At 34.1% G+C, this 25,111-nt stretch overlaps 2 pseudogenes; both read right to left on the bottom strand.

Annotated features, from left to right (window-relative positions):
- The window catches only part of LOC124099260 (grpE protein homolog 1, mitochondrial-like), a 40,416-nt pseudogene extending 33,043 nt beyond the window's left edge, over positions 1–7,373 (bottom strand).
- Positions 592–1,268, bottom strand: LOC124099271 (ras-related protein Rab-6A-like; annotated as a pseudogene).
- Positions 7,374–25,111: the final 17,738 nt, after the last annotated feature.

Below are 25,111 nucleotides of genomic sequence, written 5' to 3'. Positions count from 1 at the left end.
TTTTGAGGATATACCAGAACCCTTTCCTCATTTAAGCATTGTCCACCATGTTTTGACCTCAAAGAAGGTCTAAGTAATTTATATCAGTGCTCAAGAATAATTTTGGACATCTTGGCCTAAAGCAAGTGGCTATCTGTAAAACTGAAGGATAATTCCAATGGGTTTGCTGCATTGCCACCTCCTGTTTGTTTTGTGAGAGGATGAGAATAGGGAATGCAGATAAGAGAAAGGTAAGAAAAGCAGGGAAAGATCAAGTAGGTAGGGTAAATGCTGCCGAGAACATATTGCTCCTTAACCAAGCCATGCTCATATTGTTGAGATTTCCATCATTTTAAAGTACATTATCATAACATTAAAAAAAGAAAAATGTTAAGAAAATGTATCTGATATTTAAGGTTATCACTGGAATATGCTGGAATCTTTTGGTTCTTTGTAAAATATAAACAATGAAGACACTGACTTTTTTGTGCATGTGAAGCTAATGGATCATGTCCACGATATAGGCAGCAATGATGAATTGCAATACGTTATTACTAAAGGGAAAAGGTTCAAGCCAATATTCACACTGCAATCAAAGAGAGTAAAGAAGCCAAAGCAGTGAGCTTCTGGAGAAGGGTTGAAGATGCCATGAGGGATTAGCAGGAACAGCTTCCTTCACTGACTGGATGCTCCTGAGGCTTTTCCAGTTTAATATCAATCATATCTTCTCGGCTTCTGTCCTGTGTGCTTTCCATCCCAGGCAAAGCCGCTGCTACACATCAGAAGAGCTGCTTTACATCGTATCCTGCTTTTGCTCTGGTTTCAATGAACATAACATTCAGCTCTTTGGCTTTCCTCTCTCCTTCCTCAATTGAAACTTGCCTCTTGTCAGCAAGATCTGTTTTATTTCCTACTAGCATGGTGATAACATCACTTCCTCTTTCTGCTCTGACATCATCAATCCATTTTGTATTTGCTGGAATGAGTTAACTTTTGTCATATCATAAACAACAACTGCCACAGTGGAGTCACGAATGTAGCTAGGAATCAAGCTCCTGAACCGCTCTTGACCTGCTGTGTCCCATAATTGCAATCATACTGTTGGATCCTCCAAGTACATGATTTTTGATAAAAAGTCAATGCCAATTGTTGCCTGATAAGTGTTGTAAAAACTGTCATTCATGAATCTGGTGATCAGGGACGTTTTTCCAACGCTCTGCTCTCCTAGGAACACCAGCTTGAATTTCCTTAGCAGATTCCCGAAGTCTCCACCCACGGACACGATGGAGCCTGAGGAGCTGCCACCTCCTCAGCCCAAAGACCTCCCAGATCCACGCTGCTCCAACCAGCTGATGAAGAAGGCGAGCAGAAGGGCGGGCCCCTGCAGGGCCGGGCAAAGGAGCAAGGCTGGAGGGCAGCAGGATCTCCATAGCACACAGCCGCCTTCCCGCAGAGTAGCCTAGCCCCGAGGAGGCCAGCCTCAGTGAAGGGAAGGAAGGCGGTGTCGTCGGAGGCTGCCAGGGGTGTCCACGGGGCTCCAGAGGCTAGCGCCTTCTCTTTCCCTCAGAACCCAGCCCGGAGACTAGGATGGGAGAGGCTGAGGGTGGAGGGGCTGGAACCGCAGATGCATCTGGGACCTTTCACACGCAGCGCCCCGACTCCCACAGCTGCAGCTGCAGCAGCCCAACCTGCCCATGCCTTCTATCTTGTTACAAAAAATTTTCACCACCCCAAGAGGAAACTGATCCCCATTCTCCCCTGTCTACCCTTTGGCTATTGTGAATAGTGCTACCCTGTACACAGTTCTACATAGGTGTAGATTTGTTTCGTTATCAATTTTCAATTCTTTTGGTATGTATCTAGGAGTGGAATATCCAGATTATATGATTAATTCTATGTTGAAATTTTTGAGGAACCTTTTTTATATATTTTTTGTGTGCAGCATTTTTTGTGTGTTTGTTTCAAAATAACACTTGTGGTTAAAAAAGAATCACACCAGAATGCATGTCCCTAAACCTATGGCATACAAGGTAATAGGTTCATTCTCAATATGCTTATGAAAAAAACAAACTTCAAATATGTTTTTATCATATTTGTGGGATAATAGTTTTCTTTACAGCTGGTCACTCTATAACAGTAGTAGATGATCCAAGCAATTACTAAATTTGGTCTCAATATCTAAAGATACATAATTGATTTCATCACAATCATCCCCTTGTATTAACATTTCGCTCACAGATTATACCTTTATATTTTAAAAATTCCATTTTTACCTATTGACCCATGTTGACTTGAACAATAAAATAGGAAGAAAAAACAGAGCACAGGTTTGATTCCAGTTCACAATTGTGTGTAAATGTTGTATATTTAATTATTACCATTTTATGAAAATAAGATTTTACTATATCCCTATAAAAATGCAGTAACAGGGCTTGGGTTGTATCTCAGTGGCTTAGTGGTTTCCTGGCATGTGTGAGGCACCACTCCATACTCATAGAAATAATTACATGAAATATTGAAAGTTTGATGAGGAATGTTCCAAAAATACTCCTCATTGACCCATAAATAATGCTAACTAGAAAGAGAAGAAAAAAATAGCATTAGAGAAATCTGACCAATACCACCATAATCAAGTTTTTGTCAGTATGAGACAAATAAAAATCAGGTGCCAACTGATAGGATGCATTGAAAAGATCAGATAACCTGTGCAATTCCTGAAGAAACAAAATCCAAATATGATCATGATGGACCATTAAGACTAACAAAAGCGCTGGGCATATAGCTCAGTTGATAGAGTGCTTGCCTCACATGCACAAGGCCCTGGGTTCAATCCCCAATAAGACAACAACAACAACAAAAGACTAACATAAAGTGAAGAGACATTCTACAAAATAATGGCCCACAGCTTTCAAAAGTGTCAAGGTCATGAAAGTTAAGGAAATATTGGGAAGTGTCCCAAATGGAAGATAATAAAGAGACATTGCAATTAAATATAATACAGGATTCTAAACTGGAACTTTTTGTTGTCAAGAATACTTTGGGGATAATTGGGAAAAATATGAAATTAGCTTTGATCAGAGTTTAGTGATGTATTAATGTTAATTTCCTGAATTTGATGGGTGAATTCAGGTAATCTAAGGAGAATGTTCTCATTTATAGGCACTAGAGAATTTTAGGCTGAAAGGCACTGTACTATCAACTTATTCAAAATGACTTAAGCAAAAGAAATATTCTGTGTACTAATCTTACATTTTTTTGTATATTTGAGATTGTTTCAAAGTAAAGTTTTACAAATAGGAAAACAGCAACACAAATTTCACATTTATGATAAGGCGATTACAAAGAACAAATGACATTTGATTGCTTATTATGTTCCAGACAGTGTTTGTAATATTTTATAAACACACTTCCTATATTATCACATAGAATGGTACCTAAGTGAAATGAGGACTCAGAAAGATATTACACAAAAAATCCAAATACAAAATAATATGTATAGGGCTGGGGATGTGGCTCAAGCGGTAGCGTGCTTGCCTGGCATGCGTGCGGCCCGGGTTCAATCCTCAGCACCACATACAAAGATGTTGTGTCCACTGAAAACTAAAAAATAAATATTAAAAATAAATAAATAAATAAAAGAAACTTTGTAATTAGTGAACATGAGAAGTATGTAGAGATAACATCACATCATCTGGTGAACTCATAACGGAAGTCCATTTTTAAAAAAAAAAATAATAATAATAATATGTATAATATAAGTATTGTGTTTTTTTTTTGTAAAAACAACTTTATACAGAAGCATTTTATATAAATATAGATAAAAATGTTAATTGTAATATTAAGATATTCTTCACTGTTTAGATTTTGTATAATTTGTATTGTATTTCTTATATGTATTTTCTAAATTAAAAAAAAAATCTATAAATAAATAGGAAGAAAAACCTACTGTAGAGTAGAGGAAAGGAAATGGTAAGGGAAGAGGAGAAGGGGGAAGTACTAGGGACTGAATTGAAACAAATTATAATCTATGCTTGTAAAATTATGTAAAAATCAACCCTTATATCATGTATAATTATAATGCATTAATAAAAAATAAAATAGCCATGTACTTACAATTTACTTTTTAAATTTACTGTTTAAATTTTTGTTAGAAGGGGAAATGTTAAGATTATACTATTCTTTTTTAAAAACACTTATTTTTTACTTGTAGTTGGACACAATACCTTTATCTATATTTATTTTTATGTGATGCTGAAGATCCAACCCAGGGCCTCACATATGCTAGGTGAGCACTCTACCACTGAGCTACAACCCCAGCCCTGTAAGATTATACTATTCTTAAGAGAACAGCATCATACAAAAACACCTGAGTCAAATTTTACATTATTAAAAATTAGGAAGAAAACAATGACTGAATGAAATATGCTTATATTTTTAAAGTAGTTAAATTCTAATGGTGTTATTAAATTTTATCTGAGATTAGCCACTGTCTAAAGTTGGCAAACCTTTCAGGATGGACTTAAGTCCTGCATTTAAATTGTCATAACTAATCACCAATGACAGGCACAGAAACTAAAGTCCAATTCAGGTGTAGAGCTTATAGGAAAAAGAGAAGGGGATCACTTTTTCCATTCATTTCAATCTGAAGGGAATAGTAGAAGGAAAATGAAGTGCTATGGAAAGTAAAATTGTTGAAATATCAGACAACATGGACAAGAAGACAGAGGAAAACTTTGTTGTCTGGTCATATACCTTTAAAAAGCATGCATATTAATTAAGGGCCTGAATTACTTTGTGAAACCATACTCCTGTTCATATTTACAGTAACCATTCTTTGTCCACAGTTCCATTTTCAGCAGTTTAAGTTACCATAGTCAATGGAGATCCAAAATTATAAAACAGAAAATTCTAGAAATAAATGTTTATAAATTTTAAATCAAGCTATTCTGAATCATGATGAAATCTTGCACCATCCTATCCCATTCCACTTGGAATGTGAATCATCACTTTGTCTAGAGTTTCCACACTGTATATGTTACCTGCCCAATAACCACCTTAGTTATCAGATAAGCTATTGAGGAATTATAGTGCTTGTATTCAAGTAATCCTTATTTCACTTAATAATCTCCCTAAAGCACAAGCATAGTAATGTTATCAATTTTGTCACAGTATACTGTTATAATTGTTCTGTTTTATTTTTAAGAGATTGTTCTTTTTATTTTTATTGATTTTTAGCCATATATAACATTAAGATACATTTTTACATAATCACAAAAGCATGGAATATAATTTGTTCTAATTCAGTCCCCAGCATTTCTCCATTCCCCCCTCCTCCCTCCCCCTGCACCCCTCCAACTACTCCACTGGTGTTCCGGCAGTTTATTTATAGTTTTGTTGTTATTGTTGTTTTAAATTAGTGTCTTGCAGATATACTTGATGTTGGGATTCACTGTCATATATTCCTGTATGTACCAAAAAAAAGTACAATCAGATTTATACACTGTTTTCCTTTTCCTTCTTTCTCCACCTCAATCTCCTTCAACTTCTCTACTGATATTTCCGCTATTTTAATGAAATTCCCTTTCTCATTTTTTCTTTCTTTCTCCCTTTTACTTCCTGATGCATTTTAGAATAGCCTCTGCAAATCAGAGAAAATATTTCACTTTGATAATTTGGGACTGGCTTATTTCATTTAGCATAATTGTTCTATTTTATTATGAGTTAATATTAGTCTCCTGCCACACCTAATTTATAAATTAAACTTTTTCATGGGTGTGTGTGGATATGAAAAAATATACTACAGGGCTGAAGTTGTAGCACAGTGGTAAAACACTGGCCTAGCATGTGTGAGGCACTCGGTTCAATCCTAAGAACCATATAAATAAATAAATAAATAAATAAATAAACAAACAAACAAACAAATAAAATTATTGTGTCCATCTACAGCTGATTTTTTTAAAAAGAAGAAATATATTACAACTCCTATATGGTACAACTTCTATATGGTTCAACCTCTTATTATCTGTGCATTCCACATCCATGGATTCAATCAACTATGAATCAATAATATTTAAAAATTCCTTTCTCATATACAGTACAGTTTTTCTTGTCATTATCCCATAAACAATACAGCATAACAATTTACATAATGTGTATATTGTATGAGGTATTATACATAATTAGAGATGATTTGAAATGTACAGGAGTATGTGCATTATATATAAATACTAGGTATTATTTATATAAGGGATACCTTATAATAATATATATAAATATAAATTATTTTATATAAGGGATTTACATTTATATAAGGGATATTTTATATAAATATATATTATAAATATATATAAATATCAATACCTCATAGATACTGATGGACTATTATTTATACAGGGTTCAGAACTATCAGCAGTTTCAGTTATCCACTGGGTGTCACTGGACATATCTAGATAGAATGCTTTCACACTGAGAGACAGATGCAAGCCCTCCATCCAGATTTTGAAATTGCTTTCCTGAGGCTTTACAAATGAGAGTCCTGAGGGAAAGAATTTCCTTACATTTATGGGAACAGAACAATATGGAAGAACAAACCCTGAAAAGAGTTTTAAACAGGACCAAGACTCTGGTAATTACTTCTACTGCTTGCCCAACTTGGATTGCCATCTATCCAGGCAGAATTCTCCCCTGAAAACCTTACCTGTCAGTGATTTCTAAATTTCACAGTGCTGCTTAGCACTCCTTTCACCAAGTCATTTCAGAGGGTTTGGAGGTGGTACACATCTTTTATGAACACTTTCTGGGTAGCAGCCAGATTTCAGGAGGAATATAGGATCTAAAGAATATATTAGGTGTTTCCCATTTGCAAGGCAAGCAGCAGTTCATTCATACACTTGCCAGGAGGAGTGCTGGAAATGTTTTCACTACACAAAACATATATACTGATGCACTTTTTCCTTCTCCCTAGGATGACAGATTAATAGGGCATATCAACATAGAAACAATAGCCTTCAGCAAAATGACTCACCACTATACAGTCAATTAAATACCAAATAAATGATTTTTCCCTCCATATTCTCAGGGAATATGAGACAAAAACCACAAATTCAAACATATTTACAAAAACATACCAAGACATACCCCTGAACTTCTGCATCTATCCAAAATGTCATCTGATGGTGGGTTAAACTATGATCACCTGCAATGGCCTGTCCTGTCTCACCTCTGGTCTCCTTGGGAAAACTCACTGAAGTTGCCATGACCCAGTGATGATCAAGTACTTTCATTCTCAGGAAAGGGCCCTTCCTGGTGCTTTTCTGGAATTTGCCAATCCACAGATCAGTAGATATCAAGAAAGTATAACTCTGCACTTGTTGAGTCCAAACAAGTGGGCAGACTGGGACTGTGTGTGGCTCTGGGTGCCTAGCTACCTGGATTCCAAGTTCAGAGAGTTCCATCAACAATGAAGTTAGGTGGGGTCACGACCTTCAAAGAAGTGAAGTGAGGTCACTTCCTTGGCAACCACTTTCTCCTACCAGGTGTTTCCAAGGGCCTCATGGGATGGAGGCTGCACCCATCTTCCTATGGCATTTTCACAAGTGGACAGTTATACCAACGTACCTGGCATCAAGTATCCTGACAGGCCTGGTTTTGTCCATCTTTCCTGGATTGCTTCAGACACATCCCCTCATTCTGACCATGTTTTGGTTTTTTTTTTTTTTTTTTTTTGTTCTGGAAGATGACATTAGGCATCTCAGAGCCTACAGAGCAACCTTAATATTCCCCAGGGATCATTCTGGCATCTACCTTTGAGGTTCTCAGCAGGTGTATAGTCCCCTACATACCAGTACAGGAAAAACAACTCTATTCATGAAATTAGATTTAGGTAAGGGAGTAAGGTTAGGATTAACATGCCATTTTTGTTTGGGTTAGGAGTCACTCTAGTGGAAGAATATTGGTATGGGGAAACATGAATACTCATAAGAATGTATAGGTGGGGCTGGGGATGTGGCTCAAGTGGTAGCGTGCTCGCCTGGCATGCGTGCAGCCCGGGTTCGAGCCTCAGCACCACATACAAACAAAGATGTTGTGTCCGCCAAAAACTAAAAAAAAAAAAAAAATATTAAAATTCTCTCTCTCTCTCTCTCTCAAAAAAAAAAAAAAAGAATGTATAGGTGAAAATATGTATGAAAACATAAAAATATGTAAGATCTGAAACATAGAAGGGCATTAGGTATGTAATTTAGACACTTATTTTTTAAGTTAGGGGCTGCATGGATGTCCCATAGAAGTCAATATATGATAATATATGAAAGTGTACTGAATGTGCATGTCAAAACCCACTGAAACATTCAGTTTGTAGGTTTGAAATGTAGATTTAGGAAGAAGAATGAGTTTAAGATTAGTATTGATTTTCATTTTCAGTAGGGTTTGTGTTAGATTCTGAATGTGAATGTCAGCATACAGGACTCAAAAGGATGTACAGGAGAAAATATGTTTGAGAACAGATATACATCTTTAAGTTCTGAGATAGGGAAAAGTATCATGTGAGTTATATGATCATGAATGTTTTTAAATTGGGAATAGCAGAATATATATAATATTACAAAGACACAAAATATATATGCAAAAATATCATTGAAATTTCAATATATTTATGAACATAACCATGTATGTTTATAGCCATACATGCTTTTATTTAAGATTAGGTTTTGGTATAAACATCAGTTCAGGGTTAGTTTTGAATATTGTGTCAGTAATTAACTATTATTAAATAAATGTGTGCATTAGGTAACATGAGTATTTATTCTACTATACATGTGAAAATGTTTTGAAATCCTATAAATTAGTGTTTTTAGATAGAAAAAGGTGTACTGTGAGTTCTATGAATACCAATTTTTAACTAGATGATGCATAATATATCATATAATGAATATATAAAATATTTGATGGAAATTCAACATGGATGAATGAAATTACATTTTAAAATATATATGGAATCTGATATTCATGAAAATTAATTAATTCAAACTATGTATAGGTATAGTGGTAATATCAGGGTTACTATTACATATTGAGTTTGTTTGAATTTTTCGTAGAAAATGAATATGTAGGGTTGTGGTTGTGGTTCGGTGGTAGAGTGTTCGCCTAGCATGTGTGAGGCCCTGGTTTGATCCTCAGCACCACCTAAAAATAAACAAATAAAATATTTTTTAAAAAGAAAATAAATATATATTTTGAAAACCATGTATAATTATAAGAATATTCATGTCAAACAGAGTAGGAAAATATGGATGACTAGATGTGTATTAAAACAAGAAATGTTTTAATGTGAACTTTTTAAAGTGACTCATACGAATACAAAGTTTTGAACTTGGAATGAATGGATATATCATATGATGAATATATACTAATTTAACCATTTATAATTAAAATTATAAGTCAAAATACACATCACATCTCATATGAATATATATGGATTTGTGCTAAATTAGGTATAGTTACAGTGGTAATATTAAGGTTAGTATTTAATATTATAAAGGTTACTGCAAGCATGAAGGAATGAATAAGAATATCAGGAAATATGAATATTCCTGAAATTGAACTATTGAAAATTTGCATGAAAATCCATTTAAATGTACATGTAATAACTCAGGTTAGTGTATAATGTTACTCATATTTGTAGACTGTACGTATATCACATACATGAGTATATAATAATAGATATGAAATATGCCTTTGATAATTGAGTATACATCATTCAAAGTCCACATAAATATTGATTTTATACTACATGCTCTTATGTAAAAAATTGTTTAAATATGGTTATCACATTAGGTTAATTTTCAGTTCAGCCAACTTTTATGGTTTGTGTTCTGATAAGGGAATTTGTATCTTCCAACATTAGAGTACTCATAAGAATGTTCATGTGATAATATATATGAATATATATATATATATATATATATATATATATATATATATATATATATATATATATCACATTCTGACCCTGGGTAGATTGTAATGAGAGTCATGATATTATGCATTTCTTAAATTTGAGGATACATGGATACATATTATAATGAATATGTGACTAGATATATAACTATACCATTGATAATGGAAAGGGAAAGACAAAAGATACATAAAACCTCATATGATCTAACTGTATTCCCATTATATTAGACTTAGTTTTAACATAATATTAGGATTAGTAGTCAATATTTAATAGAGTTAATGTTAGAGAATACATAGACCATAAAATTTGAATATTCATAGAATGTGCATGTGAACCAGGTGATAACACAAAAATACTTTCAAAAGCCATTGCAAATAATGACATAAAATTGTCATTATCAAAAATTAGACAATTATAGCTAGAAGGAGGAGGATATCTGCAATGGAATATCTGGAATGGGTAATGCTCAGGAGCTTACCATGATGAAGGAGGCGGAGAAGAGTGCTAAACTAGGGTAGAGGGCAAACCTTCCACAAACGTGGAGGTGTGCTGGCCTAATAGTTTCTTGAGAGCCAGCCTCTAAGCTTTGGTAGTTGAAATGGGTGTTGCTGTGAGAAGCGTGGGCTCCCTTGGATGGATCTCCTTCAGTGTGAACTTTAGACATTCTTTCCTATTTTCCAATGTGCATGAGGAAGCACAGCCACTGGTGGCTGAATGGTCTTGGGTAAATATATTATCTAGGCCTTATCCAAATATACAAATAAATATGTTGGCCTAGAAGCCACTGAAGTGCTATGAAAAACTCCCTCCAAAGAAGAGAGTATCATGGCACTAAATTCAGGATTAATTTTTCAAGCCCCTAGACCTCTATCAATTTTGAATTCCAATAACAGTATTAATGAATTAAAAGTTTTTCTGATTAACATTTTTATTTGAATAACAAGTAAATATAAAACTAATGAAATTTGCTTCAAATGTTCTTAATGGTGATAGTATATCCAAATCCCTTCAGCTTTTTTTTTAATTTTTTTATTCTTATCTGTTATATATGACAACAGAATGCATTATAATTGATATTACATATGTACAGCACAATTTTTCATCTCTCTGCTTGCATATAAAGTATATTCACACTATTCATGTCTTTTTCATACATGCACTTAGGGTAGTGATGTTCATCTCATTCCAGCCCAGCTTCTTTTATAGAAATGAAAAAAATGAGATTATTTGTGTATCTTCACAATTATTAACACAGGTTTTTATAGAAGCCCTACATCTAAAGAAATATTTTGCCCACATAACAAATTTACTTTTCTCTATATAACATTAACTTTCAATTTCCATACATTTTAAATTTCAAAAACCTTTTATGACATCTTCTAGCTTTGGGGAAGCAGCTGATGGCAATTGCTATATTAACAGGGAGAAAGAGAACTGTGGCCAAAAACACAAGGGCAACTTACTTTCATAAAAAGTATCCCATAAAGCTGAAAATAAATAATTCATTTAACCACAGAACTTTTAAACCCACAATCTTAAATAAAAGTATTTTCTAAACTGTGGGAAATTAAAATAGCAACATTAGTATGTTGATTTTAACAATATAAATCAAATGTTAATGTGCATTTAAAAGTATCTACTGAAGATTTAAAACTGCATTAGACCTTACTTAGGTGAAATTATGCTAAATTTTGTGTAGAGCTCATTACAGAGGGTTGTTTATATATAATAGAGAGCTAAGAACAGAGGCCATCCCTTTATGGTACATCTAGGAACACAGTACTTCCTTTGTCTCTGTCCCATTTTTATACAGGAGTATAATGCCAAGAATGTTTTCCAGATAAGGTGACATTCAAGGTGAGACCTGAGGGATAAGTATGGAAGGTCAGGAAAAGCCATTCCAGTAGGAAGTCATGACTGTTTCAAAAGTAATTTATTATTATTTGTTAGCCATTCATTCAACAAGTATGTATTGAATAACAGCCATTTTAGCATAGATATGTCTTAAAAAACTCCTCAAAATCTGGGTTCAACAGTTCATTGTTTGAGTTGTTCTGAAACTATGTGCAACAAAGTTCTCTCATCTTTACAATTCTTTCCTCTTTGCCTCATAGTGAGAATTTTCCTTTTTTTGTCTTTTTTTAGGCCCTATATTAATATATTTTATAATTATATGTAAAATTGTTAAATATATTATATAAAATACATTACAAATGAATTTGATGTTTGTTCCATCTAAAAACATGTTTATTCATAATAACATTGTAAGATAAATAATCTAAAACAAAAATAATGAATTCATGAAGTTTCCTTATGAAGTTCAGAGCTGTGAATAAGGAATCATAAAGATTCATTTATCCCTTAACTATTATGATCAATAAAAACAATCAGTAAGATAACAGTATAAGAAAATATGAGAAAACAGGTCTTTTCATGTTATATAAATTTTAAAATTGAAAACAACCACCTTTTATCAATAAGCTTTTCATTTAAAAATAAAAATAATACCATGCCACTAAAACTTTCAGGAATCTAATCTGAATATATGGGAATGCATTTCAGGGCAGTGATGAAAAGTTGCAACAAAAGCAAAGGATGAGTGTAAGCTCAGGGAAAGAGTGAAGTGGGAAAATGTGCTCTTTACGTCACATGCTCCCATATAGAGAGATAAGGTTATATTTCAGCCTCCTGTCCACCTTTATTCAGTTGGGTCCAGAAGAGTAAGAGAGGCTCACTGATGAGGGATTTGAGGAGACCCGAGACAAAAATGACTTAGTCTATGGCTTATTTTCTAAGCAGCTTTCCTGAACAGAGAGTCCCTTCTGGACTATTAAGAAGCCCATAATCTCACTGATTAATGTTACTCTAATGTGAATGTTAGGAAACTACAAATACATCTATATCTACCCTCTGATATTTTACAACTAATAGTTGATATTTGACCTCCATGTTTTTGATCTTTGAATTTGCCTCTCCATTACTTTCATACCATTACTGAGTTTGCAACTTTGCACAGGACACTAAACCCACCCTATCTCAATGCACAGAACAACTCATATGTGAAATGAAGATAATTTTTCAGGGTCAAGTTAGTATTATTAATATTTAGAAGTTCTTAGCCTAATTCAGTATATAGCAAGCACTATTTAAGTGTTATTAAATAAATAAATATAATTTATTCTTTTACAACTCCAGCATATCCATGGTTTATCTCATTATGTCTTTGTTATATAAAGACAGAAATTTGGAATGTGTTCAAAGCGTAACAGTGAGTATAGTGTGAGATCTGTATTATGGGGAAATAGGAGGAGGAGTTAGACAGCTGTTGCTGCAGGCTGGAAGAGATAAGATGCAGATAGGAGCTAAATGAGCAATTCTACAAAGATACAATGAATATGGCAGAAAGATTGCTTTGGGAAATCTTTCCTATTGTTTACAACACTTCCACATAAGCCTTTCATAAACTTACCATTAGGTACAGGTTTTCATTGTGGTCAGTTTACTTTATCAACAACCTATAGGCAGCTTCCATGTCCTCTCACACAGGCATGTTTCAAATGGAGTGGATGAAATGGTGGCTTTCAACGTGAAGTCTCCATGTCCAAATTCTGAAACCCATACAGATTACACTGTTAAGGAAAATATTATCTTTGTATTTTTAACAAAGTAAAGGGTCTTGAGATAAAGAGATGACCCAGAATTATCTGAGTGCCATAGCAAATGACTTGTTACTATAAGAGATAGGAAGAGGAAAATTTGGGACAGACAGAAGAACCAATGTCACCCAATGTTATCAGCCATAAAACAAATACACTGATACTGAAGGGCCAGAAATTATTAATGAGACTTTAGAATTGGATAAAAGTTGAAGACTGGAAGAATTTGGAGAATCATGACTAAAAAAAAAACATCTAAAGGGACTGTTGGTAGACAGGAATTTCAAAACTGGTCAGGTATCTTACATTTGGCACCAAATGTATGAAACAAAGAAAAGAAAGATTTGAAAAGAAAGACTTTGTAGCTATTATTGATGATCCACTAGTAGTCTATACATTAATTTTCACTTACTCCCTCATTCTTTTTTATCACGGAATCATTTTATTACAGAGTTGGGTGCAAGTATACACATTTGTTGACACATACCCCTGTATTTCCTACTACAAAGATATGGTACTGTGATGGTAAGTATGTATTCAATGTGATGTATCAAATCTGAATCAAGTTTATAACAGTATTTCTGACTGGTATGTTTTCAGCTACACTGAATCATCTAACTGGAAATCTCTACTTTTTTGTCCTTCTTCTCTACCTGTATGTGAGATTTTCCAGTGCATCTCAATAACATCCACAGATTTTTCTGCTACTCAATCAAGGAATAAAATTTCCTCCTCATACTTTATGTATTCACTAAAGGATTAAATTACCAAGAAATTGGCCAACATAAGACAGAATAATGACTTGGAAGAATTAAAATTTGAACATTCTAAACATAATGAAGATGGAGTATAACAATATATAATTATTTCTCTTTATTTGTAGACTTTTCCATACTGTACTATTTGCAGTCTCACAGGTGTTAATGAGACAAAAAGGAGAAGCAAGTTATTAGCATCTTAATATGAAAACATCCATAAAATGTACATGTTATATTTTATCCAAACTCTATTCCTTTATTGGAATAATCAACCTCTGTAAATAGAAGACAAAATGAATATAGAGGAACATTTGTCACACTTTACATCCTGGCAGATTGAAATGTGACACCTTCAAACAAAAGTAAGTTTTAGAACTAGAACAAGACAAGATGCCCTCTTTCACTACTTCTATTCAATATAGTTTTTGAAACACTGACCAGAGCAATTAGACAGATGAAAAAAAATTAAAGGCATATGTATATGAAATGAAGAACTTAAATTAGCACTATTTGCTGATGATATGATTCTATACCTAGAAGACCCAAAAAGCTCCACCAGAAAACTTCTACAACTAGTAAATAAATTCAGCACAGGAGCAGGATACAAAATCAACACCCATAAATCAAAGGCATTTCTGTATGTCAGCGACAAATCCTCTGAGAAAGAAATGAGAAAAACTACCCCATTTACAATAACCTCAAAAAGTACTTGGGAATCAACGAAAGAGGTGAAAAATCTATACAATGAAAACTAAAGAACCCTAGAGAAAGAAATCAAAGAAGAACTCAAATGATGGAATAATCTACCTTGCACTTGGATAGGCAGAATTAATATTATCAAAATGGCCATACTACCGAAAGCACTATACAAATTTAATGCAATTCTGATGAAAATCCCAATGCTATTCCTCATAGAAATAGAAAAAGCAATCAAGAAATTCATGTGGAAAAATAAGAGATCCAGAATAGCTAAAGCAATCTTTAACAGGAAGAGTGACAAGTGGCATCACTATACCAGACCTTAAACTATACTACAGAGCAATAGTAACAAAAAAATAGCATGGTATTGGCACCAAATCAGACTGGTAGACCAATGGTACAGAATAGAGGAAACAGAGACTAACCCACTAAATTACAATTATCTTATACTAGACAAAGGTGCCAAAAACATTCATTGGCAAAAAGATAGCCTCTTCCGCAAATGATGCTGGGAAACCTGGAAATCCATATGCAACAAAATGAAAATAAAACCCTTTCTCTCAGCATGCACAACACTCAATTTAAAGTGGACCAAGGACCTAGGAATTAAACCAGAGACTCTATGTCTAATAGAAGAAAAAGTAGGCCCTGATCTTCATCATGTGGGATTAGGCCCCAACTTCCTTAATAAGACTCCTATAGAATAAGAATTAAAACCAAGAATTAATAAATGGGATGAATTCAAACTAAAAAGTTTCTTCTCAGCAAAAGAGACAATCTGTAAGGTGAACAGTAAGCCTACATCCTGGGAGCAAACTTCTACCCCTCACACATCAGTTAGAGCACTAATCTCTAGAGGATACAGAGAATTCAAAAAGCTAAGCACCAAAAATCAAATAACTCAATCAATAAATGGACCAAGGACCTGAACAGACACTTCTCAGAAGAAGATATACAATAAATCAACAAATGTATGAAAAATTGTTCAATCTCCCTAGCAATCAGAGAAATGCAAATCAAAACTATTGTAAGATATCAACTCACTCCAATCAGAATGGCAGCTATTATGAATACAAACAACAAGTGTTGGTGAGGATGCAGGGAAAAGGTACACTCATACATTGCTGATGGGACTGCAAATTGGTGCAACCAATATGGAAAGTAGTATGGAGATTCCTTGAAAATCTGAGAATGGAACCACCATTTGACCCAGCTATCCCTCTCTTCTATCTGTACTCAAAGGACACAAAATCAGCATACTGCAGGGACACAGCCACATCATTGTTTATACCAGCACACTTCACAATAGCTAAACTGTGGAACCAAGCTAGGTGCCCTTCAGTGGATGAGTGGATTAAAAATGTGGCATATATACACAATGGAATTTTACTCAGCAATAAAGGAGAATAAAATCATGGCATTTGCAAGTAAATGGATGGCATGAGAGAAGATATCGCTAATTGAAGTTAGCCAATCCCAAAAATACAAATGCCAAATGTTTTCTCTGATATAAGGAGGCTGATTCATAATGGGGTAGGGAGGGCATGGGAGGAATAGAGGAACTCTAGATAGGGCAGAGGAGTGGGAGGGAAAGAGAGAGGGAAGGGAGTTAGCAAGGATGGTAGAATGTGAGGAACATCATTATCCAAAGTACATGTATGAAGACACAAATTTGTGTCATCATACATTATATACAACCAGAGATATGAAAAACTGTGCTGTGTATGTGTAATAAGAATTGTAATGCATTCTGCTATCATTGATTTTTTTAAAAAATCAATAAGAAAGTAAATTTTGGTTAAGTTTCAATTTAAAACATTAGAGAGGTGAATTATAATACTACTTAAATGTACTGAATGAAAATATTGATGTTAACTTCACTGTATCCTTATTGAATCTTATGTGTAAAAATGTAAGAGAGTTTAATTTTTACATCATTTTAATAATATACAACCATATAGCAAGCATACAGCATAGGCTTTTGTAGCTACATTGAAAATAAAAATTCTCAACTGCCCTGACAAGGTTTTGATGAATTATGATGCACAATTCTATTTATATACATAGTAAATAAACCAGTGCTTTTACCTACATGTTTAAAAATGTTCAGTATAGACATGCAATTGTCAAAACATCTTCTGCATGCTGCTTCCAAAGTGTTGAATATGTATTTATTCATGTCCTAGCTTGTTCCAGAAAGGACTGCATGTAATAGAAATGCACATATGACAAAGTAAAACATAACTCACAAAGATGAGTGTGAACAATGCTAAATGATATAGAGGAAATTTTTTTTAATTAAGGGTAGATAAATATTCTGGCTTAATGCGGTCTTTCAAATCACTGGGAGTCACACATGTATCAAAGTGAATAAAATTACAAGATGTTGCAATATACCTAAGAAACTGTTAAGTTAAACATATTTTGTTAGATTTTTTTTTACATTTTTAATTTTAGAAGAAATGAATTTCCTGATTTCAAGAAATCTGTAAAAGAAGTGTGCAGAGTTCAGAGTCTCACATCTCTCCTGATTTGCTTTCCACATGTTTTGCTGAGTACAGCTTTCTCATTTTAAAGATATAAAATGTATTTGTAAAGTATATGTACTCTTATAAAATGCAAAATGCATGGTAGGAGTTGACATAGAAACTCTTTGAAGAAAGACCAGGTTTGGTTTCACAGATATATTCAGTGTACATTTGTTACAAGTTTCTAATACACCAGGAATCTTCCAAGGTTCTTATGCCACAGTGAAGCGGAAAGAGGTTAACATACTCTGCCCTCTGAGAACTGATAGGTAGGAGGGACAGAAGTTCTTGATAAAAATGCAAAAGCAGCTTCATACATGCAGCTTTGGGTATATGCCTTGCAGGAGAACTGCAAGGGATTGGTCCAGTTTGGAGACTGAACTAAGAGAGGGAGCAGAAAAGCATTCTCTATTTGAAAGTTATCTTGACCTGATCCATCATAGATGAGAGACCAAGGTGGGTGAAGAAGACTGTGGGAAAAGAGGCTATTTCTCATTCTGAAAAGGGAAAAGAAATGCAGTTATAAATACACTGTAGTTGGAAAGAGACAAGTTTATTTATGGAAATGTTACTGGAAAGACACTGGTATGTCTTGGGAAATCAAGTCAGCATGTTTTAAGTGTGGCAGGAAGTTTTCTGAAATGAAGTTGACAGAAGTGTAGGAAAATCCAGATCTTATAACAGGAGATGTTCTGTAGGTGATTCTGATGTACATGGCCCCTTTCTCAAATAATTTATTATGGAATTTGATTCAGATAAAATATGAAACCAAAATTCTAATCATGTGTCAAAAAATAGAGTTACAGTATTCCATATCTTCATTCTTTTTTTGATTACATCCTAACATTAAAGTCTTCATGTGTCTCAAATGAACAAATCACATGTTATTTAAACTATAATTACTCACTGAAAACCCTATGTTGTTTTTCTTTCATGTTCAGCTCAGATGAGATGTTTTATGGCAGCTAAATTGTTCTATATCTATTTATAGAACATAATTACTTGTGTACAAAATTGTCAACATTTTTCTCACTTATATATTTGGAAAAATTAGGAAAACAGTGTTTTATAGTTCATGGGAAATGTTAAGTATTGACAGGGTTATGAATTTCTTTATTATCAAACAAATATATATTCATATCATTAAGCTGCTCACTGAAAACCCTGTTACACTAAAGTTTTATCTTTTTAAGAATTTTAAAGGGAAATGGACAGCCAGTTAAATAAATAAAAACAAAGGAAAGCTAAAAATTACCTTAATACTTTTATATATTTTACTCATTTCCTTAATCTACAAATTTGTAAATTGTAATAATTAATCTAGGATTTATCCTTCTTTTCTAGTAAAAACTACATTGCCATTTAATCTAATAACATGATAATATAAAGTTCTCTTTTCAAAATAGTTTTTAGTTATATATGGATATAATGCCTTTATTTATTTTTATGTGGTGCTGAGGATTGAACCTAGTGCCGCACACATGCTACATGCTCTATCACTGAACTACAACTCCAGCCACCCTCCTTTTTTTCTTTTTTCAATAGAAGCTAGCATATAATGAATTCATGCTGAATGGTAGGTTTGGAAATAATATTTTTAGCCAATGAGCAGCTATATAATCCATACATAGTGAAAACTTTGGATGCAATATTAATGGACAACTAAATATAAGTATGCTAACTACAGTCATATAGATTGTATTTGAGAATTGGTGATCTAGTGGTCCCTGCATTGACCTAATGCTTAGTCTTGGCAGCTCAGTAAGTGGCATGTCCAGAAGTCGAGGGGCTTGTGATTTGAAATCATATGTACATACAGAACCACCTGTGAAGTAAGATTGCCACAAGTATTTCAGCCGTATTGAGTCAAGCAACTCCAGGTGAACTGGGCACCTCTGTTCAATAACAAAGCTTATAGGAATAAAAAGAGATATAGAATTAGGATACAAAGAAAGAAAGTTTACACTAATTTGGGGCTGTGGATTTTTAGAACAGAGATCATATGAAAGATATATTAGAATAAAAAGAGACTGGTGAATACTGACTATGAATTATGTTCTTAGTAAAAACAGAGTATTAAAGTGTAACTATAACATGCAGAAAATCATGTGTATGCTTGAGAAATTGAGGATGTAATATTAGGATGTTTGTTATTGTATTAAAATTTTTTTAGCAAATGTTGATGAAAATAACAACTAATACTCTTCATGCATAATTAATGTTGTTGATACTAGTATGAGTGCAAGGGATAGATTATGCATATTTTTTTCATATATATGTACACATATACGTATATACAGTTTATATTTTTTCTATACATTTACATGTTTTGAGTTTTTGAAAATTAAATATATATTCAGAGTTACTAATTTTAGAATGTATATGTTCTTTGTTATCAATCAATAAATATAAATACATATATATATATATATATATATATATATATATATTTAGAAAATATAAAGAATAAAACTATTATCTGCATAATGGAAAGAAGGAAAGGACAGTAAAGAGAGGAGTCGGGAGAGATGTTATCTCCTGAATGTTTGTGTCCACCCCAAATTCATGTTGAAAACAAGTATCCAGTTGAATGATATAGGAGGTGGGACTTTTGGGAGGTGATTATGTCATGAGGACTGCACCCTCATAAATGGGATTAATGTTGTCATTAAATAGGTCCTTGGAGCTGACTTGACTTTCCACCACAGCCAGCAGGTGCCATCTATGTATCAGAAAGCACAAGCTAACCAAAATGCATGGCATTTTATTTTTTGGCATCCCAGCTGCTAGTGAGAAAAAAAAAATCTGTTGTTTTATTAGCAACTTAGTCTGTGACATTCTGTTATACAAGCCTAAATGAACCAAAACTAATATGGGAGGGGATGGAAGAAGAGAAGAGGAGGAGCTCATGAGTTCATCATAAACTTCCTATTGCTTTATAATACATAGTTGGCTTATTCATGAGGTGTTCTTCCATAATTGTTAATTACCTTTGTATGCAAAATGTGCCAATTATAACATTTTTGCTCTGTGTCTACAGCTTGACCCTTTGGTCAATCCTGATATATGTTCTCAGCTCAAGACATTATTTACAGAAGTTTGTATTTCAATTTCTTAACCAGGCATTGGCCAATATTCAGGTCTCCCTTGTGCCAGCTAAACTGACTTTGCTCTTCTTTGCTCCTTCTGAACATAGGAACTAACTTATTTAATGCATAGAGATCACAGCAAGATCTCTAACCCAACTGTAGAAAAACTTGAAAACTTAGTTATAAACTTTTTTTCTAAACATGGGCTCTCTTGGCCAATGCTATTATTTTTAAATCATAGGAATTACATCACATCATTTCCTGCACATCACCAGAATGGAATATGGCAGTGATAATAACTAATACTCCTCATGTGTAGTTAATGTTGTTGATACTAATATGAATATAAGGGATAGCTTGTGCCCATTTCACAAAGGCAGAAACTGAGAATCAGAAATCAACTACCTTGGCTAACCCTAAAGCCAATCTGATTAAATATCTACACTGGTTTTTATTTTAAATTTATCTGATTCCAAAATTATTCACAAAATTAATCACAGATTCAATCTTAAATTAGCAGAACTCTAATTTACATAGATTCCTATTAGAAAAATGATTACAGTATGATTTCCAGGACATAGATTAATCAGTTATGAGGCACAACACCTTGTATTTTCTTTGTCACAATACAAATTGATAATAGTTACACCTTTAGGCTACTCTAGATATTTATCAGATTGTTTCCAGAGCACTTGGTTTGGAGATATTTTGGATCAACAAACATTATGGGAACCATAGCGGTTTCATTGGGAAATTTCCCATCAATTCAGTCAAATCCATGGCCTTACACTAGGAAATTTAAGAAACATCTCTCACTATGGATGGCAGCCTTAGAAAGCACTGTGCCTGGACTTTGAATTATGTACTGACCTTAACTAGAAGCAGGACTTAGCAATGAACTTGTTGCTGAGAATCATGGTTAAGTATCTAGAAAGGTTCATATTTCCTGAATATATGTCAGGGGTCAGTAACTAACTGACCCTTATCCTTTATTAGTTATTCTAAGGCATGTTTAAAAATCTCATGGGCTTGAAATACATCAGACTTTCTGACCTATTCTTTTCCTGTTTGTATTAGAAATGGTAGACTTGACAGATACTCTTATATTGGTAGGGTTTTGTTTATGTCTGTCTCCATGCCTTTTAGTACTATGCTGCTATTCGGAGGAGGGGGGACAAATATTTTACAGGTAAAACATTACTAAAAAATAGATTTATTATTTTAAAAAGAGGCACCACTCTGTAAGAACTTATCAAAGCAAATTGATAAGACCACATAGAAAATTCTGTAAATTTGGTTCAACTGGATGTCACCTTCTACTGATTTTATATTAAGCACTGACTCTAGTCCTGCTACAAGGATATCTGGCTTATTTAACTTTTATGACATATCCTCTAAATCCTGAATATTCATTTCTGCTTAACAGTTTTGTAACTTCTATTAATTGATATTTGTACAATTCCCTCTTTAATATTTTAAATACATGTATCCTTTCTTTTACAGCAACAAATGTGTACTTCCATTCATTTGCCTGGTCTAAAAATCCAATTCCTCAATGCTTCTATAATTATCATCAAATCCTGAACACACATTTCTATAGAATGAATGTCTTCTTGACACAATGACTCCATTGCAACTCAATTTCATTTTTTCTAAATTTTTCCCCACTGTTTGTTACTTTTCTCTTTCTCCCAGTGAACATAGAGAGGATTGAGTTATCAACTGTGCCATGATTTAGAACAATAGAACATTTTTAATTGTCAGAAACTGAGAACACTCAAATTATTTTTGTTTCACTTTACTATCTTCTTTCAAAATGAAAGCAAAACCCCTTTAACATAGTTGTTTTGTGACATGGATATTGAGAAGCACCACATTGTCTTTGGAGAAAGCCCGGAAAAAAAATTATTTTACCTACAAGGATATTTTCCATAGCTTTTGAGTAGTTAGTCATTTTTTTTTAAAAAAGTGGTTTATGTTTGCTTTGTCTTTTATTTTAATTATGGTTATATTTATACAAATGAAATGAGGTTAGCTTACCAAAATGTCACAATAAATCTTTTATTTCATTCAGAAGGAAGACTGGATACTTCAAATGGCCATTTTACAAGAAATTAAAAATTAGGTACTTACATGTAAAATACATTTTAAAAAATGTTTTGCATATATAACTATTGAGAGAAAATTGTAAAGAAAAATAAAACCAGGGAAAATGGAGAGTTGTTATGTAATGATTAAAATTTCAATTCATTAAGAAGGTAAAAGAGTTGTAAATATATATGCACTTGAGAGCATAGTATAAAAGTAAAAGTGAAACAAACAAAAATTTCAATGGAAGACTGAAACTCTGTCAATGATTGGTTGAGCAAAAAGATATTTCAAAAATACAAAATAGAAATACTAAAGGTTAAGAACTTGAGAGGGCTGGGGATGTAGCTCAAGCGGTAACATGCTTATCTGGCATGCACAGGGTGCTGGGTTCGATACTAAGCACCACATAAAAATAAAATAAAGATGTGGTGTCCACTGTAAACTGAAAAATAAATATTAAAAAATTCTCTCTCTCTCTCTACCTCTCTCTCAAAAAAATAAAAAACCCTTGAGCACTAATTTCCAAGATAAATAAAAAACTCAAAAACACTTAACACCAAAACAACAAATAACTCGAAAAAGTTCAATATCACTAGCAATTAGAGAAATGCAAATATTTCATTTCACTCCAATCAAAATGGCAATTATCATGAATATAAACTGCCGCAGTCTGGCTGGGCACAAAATCATGAGCCACCACACACCTTGTAGATTCAAACAGCAACTCTTTATTCTCGAACTGTCACCGGCACTTTACACACACGTTCTGGGCAAATCCACGTTCTGGGCAAAATTCACCCACTCCACCGGGCTCTGAATCCCAAATACCCTCTGAATCCTGCGAGAACTCGGGAACTCAAGGAGCGGGCGTGCCTGAGGCAGCAGGATACGCCCTATTCCCAGCAGGGTACACCTTAAACCTGGAACCGCCCTAAACCCAAGGAGCGGGATACTCCCTAATCCCAGCAGGATACACCCTAAGCCTGGATCCGCCCTGGTCCTTGAGCAAGGTCACCTTACATGCAATGTCACTGCAAATGACCTGGGTCATGCCATGCGTCATTCCTACTTGGCAATGGCTCTCAGCATGAAGTGTTGGTGAAGATAAAGGGTAAAAAACACACTCATGCATAGGTGGTAGGACTGCAAAATGGTGCAAACACTCTGGAAAGCAGTATGGAGATTCCTTAGAAAACTTGGAATGAAACCTCCATTTGACCTAGCTAACCTACTCTTCAGTTTGTACACAAAGGATTAAAATCAGCACACTATAGAGTAGCAGCCAAATCAATGTTTATAGCAGCTCAATTAACAACAGCTAAACTGTGGAACCAACCTAGATACTCTCTATCAGATGAATGGATAAAAAAAATGTGGTATATATACACAGTGGAATATTACTTAGCCTTAAAGAATAATGAAATTATGGCATTTGCAGGTATATGGATGGAGCTGGAGAATATCATGCTATGCAAGGTAAGCCAATCCTAAAAAAAAAAAAAACCAAAAACAAAGGCCAAATGTTTTCTCTGATATGTGGGTGCTGATCCATAATGAAGGGGAGGGTGGGAGAGTGGAGGAACTTTGGATTAGGCAGAGGAAAATGAGGAAAGTGGAGAGGGTATGGGGGTGTGTGGGAAGGATTGTGGAATGCAAGGGACATTATTACCCTATGTACATGTATTATTGCATGAATGGTGTTAATCTGCATCATGTACAACCAGAGTAATGAGAAGTTGTGCTCCATTTTGTACAAAAGTCAAAATGCATTCTGCTGTCATATATAACCAATTAGAACAATAAAAAATTAAAAAGAGAAAATAATCATTATTCTTCTTATGAAACTCATGGGAGGGTAGCACACTAAAGAAGTTTATGCAACCTTAAATAACCTGAAGAAATAAAATAATATTTTATTATACTCCCTCCCCAGGAAGATAGAGGATTGTCAGAGTTTTTAGCCTTCCATTCCCTCCTGACCTGCGAGAGAGATTGGGGGAGCATGCCCCGACCAGGACCGGCCAAGAAAGGTGAAGGTCCAAGAAAGGTAAAGGTTGACTGGCTGCCCACACCCAGCCCTCCCTCAAAGCAGGATCTTGTTTATTGAGAAAACACACACAGCTAATATAATGTACAGGAGCCAATCAGGATAAAGGTCAGCAGGGTCAGGAGAATTCACATTTACACCCATCCTATAGGCAGTAATGGGAGACAGGAGCTGTCCTTGAGGGCGGAAGGGTTCTGAGCCTATTCTAGAGGAAGTCTCATTCTTCATCACAATCCATGGCAATGCCTTCTGGCTAATCGCTAGGTGCTTTCTTAGCCACATGTGGCCCCAGGACTGGGAAGCGGG

The sequence above is a fragment of the Marmota monax genome, unplaced genomic scaffold (assembly GCF_021218885.2).
Source record: "Marmota monax isolate L192 unplaced genomic scaffold, Marmota_monax_Labrador192_F-V1.1 WCK01_AAM20220418_F8-fsc00696, whole genome shotgun sequence".
NCBI classification, from domain to species: domain Eukaryota; kingdom Metazoa; phylum Chordata; class Mammalia; order Rodentia; family Sciuridae; genus Marmota; species Marmota monax.
The sequence above is the reverse complement of the archived record's forward strand: the minus strand, read 5'-3'. Positions and strand labels throughout refer to the sequence as shown.